Source organism: Paroedura picta, chromosome 3 (genome assembly GCF_049243985.1).
Source record: "Paroedura picta isolate Pp20150507F chromosome 3, Ppicta_v3.0, whole genome shotgun sequence".
In the NCBI taxonomy this organism is placed as follows: domain Eukaryota; kingdom Metazoa; phylum Chordata; class Lepidosauria; order Squamata; family Gekkonidae; genus Paroedura; species Paroedura picta.
The window spans coordinates 28,875,892-28,887,120 of NC_135371.1; the positions used below are offsets into that span (position 1 = coordinate 28,875,892).

Genomic DNA, 11,229 nt, shown 5'->3' on the forward strand with positions numbered 1-11,229 from the left:
ACAATTTGTCTATTGGCTTTTTACGCACCGCACCTCTTAGCTAGGGAAACCTATTCAGCAATCTTTGTCTACTCTTCCTCAAATGGATCTTGCTATCAGTTCTGTAATGTTCACCTGGAACATATCTCAGAGAACGATTTTCTCACTTTTGTTCTTTGCAAAAGAACATTTCCCTGGCACTGGCTTGCTCTCAAGCTCATGCCATCAATTTGGCCCTAACAACGACTAGGCAGGGACTGGTAGTTGCCCCACAGCTCTTCGATTCTATCTCTGCTGTTTCTCACGAGGAGTTTGGTATCCTCCTTCCCTTCCCTTGCACTGTAATCCCCACCCCCCACCCTGGAGGTGGCATCTAGATCCTCTTACCTGCTATATAGATCCAGTGTTTTCTAACTTGCAAGAAATCCTTTTTTTCAGTCTGTGTAAGGTCATGGTGGGCACCCATCATAGTAGATCTTGATAGTCACACCCCTCTGCCCCAGTCTTTCATTTTTCATTGTCTTCGAAGCTCTAAATTTTGGAGTATCTTTCCTAAACCGCATATCCATCAGGCTGTGCGCTCACCTGAGGCCAGCCTCAACAGACTTTGTAGCATCACTCTTTGAAGCTGCACACTTCTCCATTAAACTTCTCTGCCTTCTTTCTCAATTGGGTGTCTCCCCCTTGAGCTCTTCGGCTCCGCTGTGCTGTTGATGCTCTGGGCCACTCAAAGACTCTTGCAACCCACGTCTGCCAAGCCTGCCCTAAGGAGGCTCCAGGCTTGTGCATCACAGTTCCTGGTCCCTCTGATGATCCTGCCTGCACGCTGTGCACCAGTATCCTGCTTGCCAACCTCCAGACCTGACCTGGTCAAGATGACAGCAACTCTGCCTGCATTTCCTGTGGATGTGCTCCTGTGATCATGACCTGCTGCTCTACGCTTTCTGCCCCAGCCTACCTGCTGGTGAACGTCTGATGCTTGCTATTTGCCCCTGCTCCTGCTCTATGAAGCCTTGCTGCCCAACCTGCCTGCTGCTTCGTCTTTGTGTTGTCTCGGACTCCAGGCACCTCTGACACCCGGGATTTGTGCCTTCACTGCCTCTTCCCCTGTGATCATGACCTGCTGCTCTACGCTTTTTGCCCCAGCCTACCTGCTGGTGAACGTCTGATGCTTGCTGTTTGCCCCTGCTCCTGCTCTATGAAGCCTCGCTGCCCAACCTGCCTGCTGCTTCGTCTTTGTGTTGTCTTGGACTCCAGGCACCTCTGGCACCCGGGATTTGTGCCTTCACTGCCTCTTCCCCTGTGATCATGACCTGCTGCTCTACGCTTTTTGCCCCAGCCTACCTGCTGGTGAACGTCTGATGCTTGCTGTTTGCCCCTGCTCCTGCTCTATGAAGCCTCGCTGCCCAACCTGCCTGCTGCTTCGTCTTTGTGTTGTCTTGGACTCCAGGCACCTCTGACACCCGGGATTTGTGCCTTCACTGCCTCTTCCCCTGCCATTTTAGTCACAAGGAGGGGAAGAAAGATCAACTTACATGCTGAACCCGGACCTGCACACAACTCCAGCTATTTGCTTGTTGCCACAACCACTTGCCAATGGCTCTCTCATTCATCGAAAGGATCCTTCGACCAAGCTTCTTTTTCACCCTCATGGAGGAACCTCCTTTACCCTTCTGTGTGTTTGCAAACATCATCAAGAAATGTCTTAGAACAGCAACAAAATATATAAAAAGGTAAAGGTATCCCCTGTGCAAGCACCAAGTCATGTCTGACCCTTGGGGTGATGCCCTCTAGCGTTTTCATGGCAGACTCAATACGGGTTGGTTTGCCAGTGCCTTCCCCAGTCATTACCGTTTACCCCCCAGCAAGCTGGGTACTCATTTTACCGACCTCGGAAGAATGGAAGGCTGAGTCAACCTTGAGCCGGCTGCTGGGCAAAGCTTTCAGATGGCTGCCTTACCACTCTGCTCCACAAGAGGCTCTTAACAATATATATATATGCATATATATAACAACATCTTCAAGTGCTGGACGAGATGCCCATCTTCACCATCCTCGTGTCCAACTATTCAAGGAATCTCCAGCTTCACTCTCACCTTAAAAATAGGACAGGGGGGGGAGGAAATTTTTCAAAATATATTGTCTGTATTTCAAACTGTATCGTGCCATGTATTTCAACTCACTGTCTATTGCATTGTGCTGTATCAGTTTCCCCCAAAGTTTTAATTATAGCTTGCTAGTTTAGGTATATAAGTTTTGCTAAATTGCTTAGCTTTATTTTGTTCTTATTGCATTGCTTACTAGAAGCTATTGGTTAGTTCATTGCCTGCATTTTAGTTACTGTCTGCTTTCTGCCTGCTTCATGGTAATGGCTTGATATTCACTGCATTTGCTTTTTGTCTATTGTTTGCTAGATTGCCTTGCTCAACATTAATTTGCATTGGTTCATTGCTTTATTTATGGTGGAGAATCTCAAAACTAGTCAGTCTTTGAAAGTTATTGCAACTCTGAAACTTGAAGGTCCTGTTGCTCTCAATAAAATGTTATTCTGAGGGACACAGGAAAAGAGAAACAGCAACACACTGCTAACCCTTGCCCATCCAAACTCTTTTTGCTTTTAATTGGCTACAGTTTTGTAGACTTTAGTTTTTCTAGTGGCAGAAAATGGCCCCACTGTTCTTTCTGCATTTCCGTTTTCATTCTTTGCCGCCATGCACACAGTAGACATTGGGTCTGAATCAGACACACTAAGGAAGAATTCTTCCATGAGTGGTCTAATTCAGAGGGGGGGGATTGTTAAGGTATGGCAACACCCCTGCCTTACATGCTGGCACACTGTACTCCATAACCCGTAGTACACCGCAACTGTCTAGGCTTGGGAGGAAGCCAGACAGAGAAACACGGTGAAACACCCTGACCAGACACACTGCTGGGACAGAATCCATCTTGGAAACCAAGATATGCCTCGGCTTGTCCTTTACTACAGGTTGGAATTTCAGGTGCCTCTGGACTCTGATTACCCCCCCCCCCCCCCGTTTTGCTGGTAGCGTGGTCTGGCTAGAACTGGTTTGGCCAGGGGCTCTTGGCCAATTTCTTTGTCTTTGCACATCACTCATTCTTGGCCCTTCTGCCAGGGGAAATCTCTTCCCCAAACCCTACAGCTAGACCCACTGAGATATGATGGCTCCCTTGCTCAGACCCATTAACACCTTTGTTTAAGGCCATCAACACCCATCTCCTGCTTGGGCCAGCAGTTGCCCGATAGCAGGCTCAGTGGAAATTTCCAACTAGCCTCCCACCTGGCTTGCATCATGTAGGCCAGCTCCCACAAACACTATATAAACAAGGGCTTCAGCAAGCACCTGTGTGCATTTTGGATATGGGATTCATCTGAACACCCTGCACGGTCTCCGTGCTGCCTGCTTTCTCTTGCCTATCATCTCTACAGGAAATGGTAACTATAAGGGACCCTCTTTTCCCCACCCTATTCTCCTCTATCTGACTGCTTATTAGCTGTATTTATGCTTTATATTATTCTCTTTTCAATAAAGCTTTTATTGCTATTTTACCATTTATGTTTGCCTTGAGTTCCTGTGGGTTCAATAACTCTTGTATACATGGGCAAGATCCAAATGCTAGTTACCCTCTTCTCACTATAATTGAGCTGTTTCCCCACGAGCTCTAAGATGTCCACGTAATTTGGGTAACCGTAGCACCGACTGCCATTTTCTGGAGTCAGGAAGGCATTTTCCTCCAGGGCAGATTGGCCAACGCTCCTGGAGGTTTTTCACATTCCTCTGAGCACTGGGCAGGGATCAGATCACCCATTAGGTGATGTAAAAACATTTAAATAGGGCTCCTAATAAAATGCCTCAAGAGAAACTCTTTTTGTTTGCCTGTCTGTTGTTTGCTGACATGAAAAGGAGAAGGGCGATGATCCTCGCTGGGTTTCTACCAGTCGGCAAGCCTCTCCAACAGAATCAGTTCTCAGGGGAATATGTTCAGTGCCACGCAACCCCCTGCCACCGCCATTCTGTTCCTCACGGGGCTCCAAAATCAGAAATATATCTGGCTGGGCTTGGTTTGCAAAGTCCTCCCTGGCAGCTGGTGGGAGATGGGCAGTTAGGGTTGATGCTTATTATACTTGCCTGCAGTCATCATCGACACTTCAGCCAACTGGTCAACTAGTATTTGTCTAGTTCCTGCTGATTCCGAGACGTAATTTCTGGCCTAGGACAATAGAACACCTGTGAATGCTATTGTGTAACAGTGTGGAGAAAGAACAGTGTGGAGATTTCACTGGCCAAGGTCAATCTGATCTCGGGGTGTGCGATTAGATAAACCTGAGTCAAAATAAAAGCCCAAATGAAGGGTTTCAGGTTAGTTTGTTGATTGCTGAATGGCCCCAAGATGCTCCCACAATGATGGTAGTAGTGTATATTCGCATATAAGCCGACCTGGATATAAGCTGAGGCACCTAATTTTACCACAGATTCTGGGCAAACTTATTGACTTGCACATAAGCCGAGGGTGGGGAATGCAGCAGTTACTGGTAAATTTACATTAATTGAGGCACCAGTAGGTTAAATGTTTTTGAATATTTATTTCAAAGAAATACAGTAAACTTGCTTTGTGAGAGCAAAAGAGGGTCAGCAAACCAGAACAGAACAACAGTGCCCAAAGTTGGCAACCTCCTACAACAAGTACAACAGCTACCAAACTGGGAGAATGGGACTACTCTAACTACAGCTACAGTGCCCCCACCAGAACAAAACATTGAAATAAAGAACTGTAGAACTCAACACTGAAAGAAAGAACTGTAAAAATCAACTTTTAAAAGAAACACAACCCCAAGAAGAAAAGGCAAACAATGCTGCCCCCCCCCCAGAAAAAAGAAGAAATAAACATTTAGAGAAACAGTAAATCCAAAGCACCCTCAAAACCCACCTCACCCCACCCCACCCCCAGAAACCAAAAGAATAGTTTGGAAGAAGCAAAGGCAAAAGGAAAAAAAGGTCAGAGTCCCTCAGTCAAACCATTGCTGTCCTACAACCACCCAGAGCAAGCAAACTTCAGCTTGCAGGAGGTTTGCAGAAGCAATGTAACAATTGGCTGACTGGGAGCAGGCTGTTAGTTCAATTACCGTATATACCCTCTTATAAGCCAAGGAGGACTTTTTCAAAGTGAATACTGTGCTGAAAAACTCGGGCTTATACACGAGTATATGCGGTAACCATTATTTGTCTCTTGGTGTTTCAAGAGAGATTTTTGGGTGTGAAGAGGTGAAGGAGTGAGAAGACAAAAGAAGGCCTCTTGGCAAACAGCTTGTTAGGTGGCACAGATGCCCATTAAATTCCCTGTGGGAAGACTTGGACTCCAAACTCTGGAGGTTGGGGCGGTAATAGACTTATTTTCCATTATTTTCAATGGGATATAGACTGAGAATTTGGAGGCCAAATCATCACAAAGAAAATAATAGTCCTTTAAAATGTAAAGGGATCAAGTGTCATGTCAACAAACAGCTGTTTGTCAAGAATACTACCTCTCTCTTTCTTTCTCCCTCCCCATTCCTGGTCACTGTGGAGTGAGAGGAAGTGGAAAGGAATGGAAAAATTATTGGTCCCAACACAAAATACACCAAGTATTGAATCCCGAGCCAGTAACAAAAAAGATGTCCTCCCTGAAACCCTGAACTGAAATTAATGCAAAATTCTGAAGTGCATACTTTATTTGATCAGTGAAAGGAATATTCCCCCATGCATCATTACCATCTTGGACCAGCCCTCCTATATTTCAGCTGAGAATCCTTCCTTTTGAGAATCTCTCTATTCAGTGAGCCCTGCATTTGGGAAGGGTGTATCTCACTTTCTAGACCTCGAGCCTCATCAGAACAAAAAGCTGAAGTTTTAAATGGGATGAGGGAGTGACAACTGGAACCCCAAAATCATACTCTGGAGAAGCCAGTATTTCTTTTATTTCAAGGCAATTAAGCAGGATAGAAAACTGTTGGTCTTGAGAGAGCCAGCTTGGTGAGTTGGTTACTAATCTGGAGAACCAGGTTTGATTTCCTACTCCTTCATATGCAGGCAGCTGGGTGCCTTTTGAGCCAGTCACAATTCTCTCAGAGCTGTCTGAGACCTACCTACCTCACAGAGTGTCTGTTGTTGGGAGAAGAAAGGCAGGTACCGTATTTGCCGGCATATAAGACGATTGGGCATATAAGACGACCCCCCAACATTTCCACTCAAAATATAGAGTGTGTTACATTACATTACGGTACTATGGGCCACTATGGGCAATTATGTCTATCCCAACTGAAGTGCACCCAGCATATAGGACGACCTCCCCACTTGGTGACATGTTTTTCAGGGGGGGAAAGTAGTCTTATATGCCAGCAAATACTGTAATTGTAAGCTGCTTTGAAACTCCTTTGGGTAGTAAAAAGCATGGTACAAAAATAAGCTCTTCTTTTTCTACTTCTTGATAAGGTTTGTAGTATGAATTGTACGGAACCAATCTTGTATGAGTGGTTTATGAGGCCAGTGAGAGAACTTAAAACTGAGGGCCTTTCTGCACACCATAACTTTAGTGTCATACTTATCCTCTGAAGATGCTATGTTCTGGCTGCTCTGCATTACGTTGCCAATCTCCTGCATCCCGACAGCAAACTGCTCGCCATATCCGCCATTTTAAAGCCCAAGTTAGTGAATCCCCAAAAATGGATTCACCAACCTAAAAAGCGCTATCCCCCAGCAGACAACCAGCAGGCCACCAGCCAAAGAAACGTATGGAAGTGCTAGATCCTTTTAAAACATACTACTGCCAAAACAAGTCTCCCACATCCTATAATGATGTATTTGATTTTTTTCTACCTAAATGCAGAAATATCAAAAATGACTATATTTCATTGTCGTCTATCAGCTACAAGTTAATATATTGATAACTATTCTACAGTGTTTCTTACTATCATTATCTTGTTATTACTCTTACTGTAGTTACCACATCACCATAAACTGAGTTAATTGTATTATTCCCATTTTAGGTAAACTGTCCTGAGCCTTTGGGGAGGGCAGCATATAAATAAATGAAATAAATAAATAAAAATAGAGTATCAGGCTCCATAGATTAATCAGAGGCGTGTTTTTATTTTTCTCATGTTGTAATATCTTTTCAGTGTACCAATCTAACAGCAGTAGTAAGGGCAGAGAGGGTCCATTTTGTTGGACATTTCTTAGCCTCCAAGAATTTAAAATTACACAAGTATCTCCACAAATCAATGAACTTTCTAATCCAAAATTGATTGAGTAATAACTTCTTCCCAGAAAAACCAAATGACTGAATACATCCAAAGTATAAGTTTAAGGGACGTGTCCTGTGAGTTACAATGGCAGCAGTTAAACACTTCACTCACTCCTTTGATAAAGGGTAGCTGTGGTGTCCAGGATATCCTAAACATAATTTTCTGCTGAATGAATCAAAGCTTAAGATCCATGGAGAGAGCCAGTATAAAAATATCCCATCGCTCCGGTGAAACAAGCAACCTTATTCTTTTTATTCCTGAGCCTCTGCATATTTCTTAATCAACATCAAATACTGATAGGCAAATACCAGAGGTTTCATTTTCTGTCTTGATTCAGTTAGGGCTTCCAGGAGAAAGCGGTCTCGGAACTGGAATGCCACAGGGTCATATTTAGATAGCAACAAATGTTGCCGTTGCCAATACTGCAAGTCATGTCTATATCTCAGCTAAAAAAATGAAAGAAACTCATCAACATATATCCATTGGTCCAATGCAAGAATACAGTACGAGCCCCTAAACTCAACCACTTGCTGCCTTTCCATGAAAAATATTTGAGGAAACTAACAGTATTTTTAAAACAAAATATTTAAATCTTATATAAATAAAACTAAATAATATTAAAGTAGCCAAATAAATACAACGTTAGAGGGTTTTGATGCATAATCTATACTCTGGACAAGAGGCCACTACAATGTCCGAAGATGATCATCTGCACCAGTCCCTCCCCTAAAACTGGCCTGTACCTTTCCCAGGATTTTATTAGTTTCTAACCTGCCTACAAGTTGGAAATACAGGGACAGAGCATAAAGCTTCCTGGCTGGCTGGCCTGTAGTTGGACAAGTCCTCTTTGTCTCCTGTCTTATAAAATGGTACTATTATAGTATATCTCTCAGTGGATGGCATAACACCTGTCAATTTCAGTTTGAAAAGCTCTGGGGGCAGTAAATTTGTACTGGGGGCTTTCCCATTCTTCACTTAAGAAATTCTGTCTATAGGCATGGTGTGGCTCCAGTACCACAAATCTGATTCATTAGGGAGAATTCAACCCAGTCCAGGATAGGCTCTCTCCATAATCGATCACTGGCTCCATTATCAAGCAGTAGTAACTTAGTTTATACTACAGGATTTCATGCTTCTTTGAGAGAGAGAGAGAGAGAGAGATGGGTTGAAATTGATAGCGTCTTCTTAAGTAAGAAAGAGCATTTTAAGACTAGGAAGTCCCCAGTTAAAGGGGCAGTGTGCTAAACTCTGACCTTTCGAAGTCCAAACGTTGTGGCCAATTGTTCACATGAAGAGTGCCCAGCCTTGCTCTCCAACTCTGCCTCGTACCCTTTGGGGCAAAATGGGTCCTGGAGGTGGTTGGAGCTCTGAAATGGCTGCCCTGGGCCTGCAGGTTAAAATGGCTGCTAGGGGGTGTAAAGGCTGTAATTGCCTACACTTCCCAGGAGACTCAGGGAAGGGAGAGGGTCACATGACCCAATGAGAAGGGAGGAGTCAGGCTCCACCAGGGGAGGAGTGTGTGAGTATTTAGGCTCCAAACCTCCTGGGAGGAAGCAGGCTGTCCAGGATCTCCAGGGGAGAAGGGGGCAGATCTCCTGTCCAGAGAGAAAACCCTGCTTGCCCTAGACCGAGGGACAGGGGCCTGGCCAGGCCAGGCCAAAGGAGAAGCAGCCACCAAGGAGGTGGGGAGTGAGACTGGCAGGCAAGTGGCCACAGGAGCCTCTCCCCATCTTCTGCAGGCAGTGTAAGGAAAGAGGAGTGTGTTTAGGCATTGTATATAAATGCTGTGGTTTGAGGAGTATGTATAACTCCTTCTGTTAAAGAAGGAGTTTGCATGTATGGAGAGAGAGAATTGCAGGAAGAGTCTGCCCCAATTGTGGCAACTGCAACCTGAAGCCCATAGGTTTTTACATCTGCCTCCCTTATGGGGGGGGGGGAAGCTGCAACATTTGTCATGGGGGAAGGAAGCAGCAACATCAGGAGTGAGGAGAATCCATGCCACATGCTAAAATTTGACCTTCTCTGCTGTAACATGAACCTTTCAATGCTTCTAAGCACTCTGCCATATTACTGGAGTCCAGTATCACATAAAGACTAACAAAATGTTATTCCTGTATGTTTCTAAGGTAGAGTTTTTTAAAGTCCATCCTTAGGTATGGCAGTAAAGCTAGCCATTCTAAAGTGCAGATGATTTGCTTGTTTTTTTTTTTAAAGTCTGCATCTCAGATGAAACAGGTTTTCTGAAATGCATCCTCAGCCTTCCCCAAAATGCATGCTCACAGGCAGTTGCTCCATGAGCTGGGACAGATTGATCCACTCCGCATTAATCTAACAAAGCCATCTCTGGGAAACTCTGCTTGATGTTGCAACTTCCTTCCAAGGGCCATCAACCCAGCCAAACTGTGTCAGGTGAGTACTGCAGCAAAGAGAGGCCTGGGAAAAGTTGTCCCAGTTTGCACAAGATGGATTGCACAAAGCTGTTGATGGAACAGATTCTGAGCAAGGCTCCTGAAGGGGAAATGGGCTTCACTGCATCACCCCCGCCTCCCTCATCCAGGCTCATCCTGGCACACACCCTGATGAAGGGACCAAAAAGAACATCGGTGAGGCAGTCTTCATCTGGTAGCTTTAAGGGGCCATACGTCTCCTTACTGAGTGGGTGTCTCAGCATGTGACCATTGGGGGAAGGGGATGAGGGTATGGTTTATGCTTGGAGGAGGTGGAACAGCCTTAGGCTCCACCCCTGCTCGGCTCTCCAAAACATGCAGAGTGTGGGACTGCCGGGTGGCGCATGTGGACAATCTTACTCTCTTGAGGCTGGTTGCCTGATGCTCATGCTGTGATGGCTCAATGACCATCATAGTCATATCCCTCACTGAGACACCAGGTAGGTGCACCTAGCCAACATCTTTTAGGATGGGGACTCTGGCCAGCTGGTTTCTGCCATCCCACTACGGTAATTCCATGAAACAATGTCAAGGAATGGAGGCTGTGCATCTGAAGGTTACTCAATGTGACACCAGAACCCGAGTCAATATCAGTGAGGGATATAGGCTGGAGAGGCTCCTTAAGTAATAAAGTATGTCAGTCAGAGGCTTACCCCCAAATTCTACTCCATTTTAGCACTGTAATAGTGGCAGAGTGGTTGACCAGGTGCACAGAAGCACTTATTGCTTGGTGGTTGAGGGCATTCTAACATGGGGTCTGGGTTGATCTGGGATTGAGACTGTCCCTGCTCATCCCCTCTGCCTCTCTTTCACCCAATCTCAATTAATCCTTGGTTGGGCTGGAGCTCAGTAAACCTCTGCCACCAAGCTTGAGAGAGTGTCTGAGTCAGCCCTTTTCTCTGCAGCAGTGTCCCTTCTATAGTAAGGGAGATTGTGAAGAGTTTTAAATGTTTTTGTTGTCCCTTTCTTGCAATCAGATGCATGCATGTCCACTGTGAACAGGGCTCTGCTCCTGACCTATTCCAAGAAAAAAATGCCCATCTGGCCATTACCTGGGCAGAGAGATGTATAGATTTTCCAAAGGCCTTGACCCCATGCATGAAACCATTTAACCTGGTCACTTTGATGAGTAAGGAACCAATACCAGAGCTTGAATTTTAACTTGAAAGATTAAGAGCAGGAAGAGAAGGACTAACACCTACTTCCAAAACTAAGCACACAGCTGTTTAATTTGTCTGAAACACCAGAGTGTCACTCTGACAAGGGGATCATTCTAGCCCTGCTGGTGGACTTTCTGATGGCACTTAGTGACACAGAGTGTTGAACTGGATGGTCCATTGGCCTGATCCAACATGGCTTCTTTTATGTTATGTTCTGAAAAGGCCATGGAGGTGAAGAAATTCAGCAAAAACTACCCTTGGGGGCGGGGAATTATGACTCTGTGGCCTTTATTTCCATTATTCATGACAACTTTTTCTGTCAGTGAAAGATTTCTTATAGTCA

The 11,229-nt window shown here is 45.0% G+C and overlaps 1 long non-coding RNA gene across 1 annotated transcript in view; it reads right to left on the bottom strand.

The window, feature by feature from the left end:
• Positions 1–8,645, bottom strand: part of LOC143834559 (uncharacterized) — a 39,525-nt gene extending 30,880 nt beyond the window's left edge. Inside the window, exons 1-3 of the long non-coding RNA XR_013229826.1 lie at positions 8,533–8,645; positions 4,128–4,209; positions 1,515–2,075 (exon numbers count right to left, since the gene is read on the bottom strand). This is a non-coding gene — a long non-coding RNA (uncharacterized LOC143834559). The remainder of the gene's footprint in view (positions 1–1,514; positions 2,076–4,127; positions 4,210–8,532) is intronic.
• Between the last annotated feature and the right edge of the window lie 2,584 nt (positions 8,646–11,229).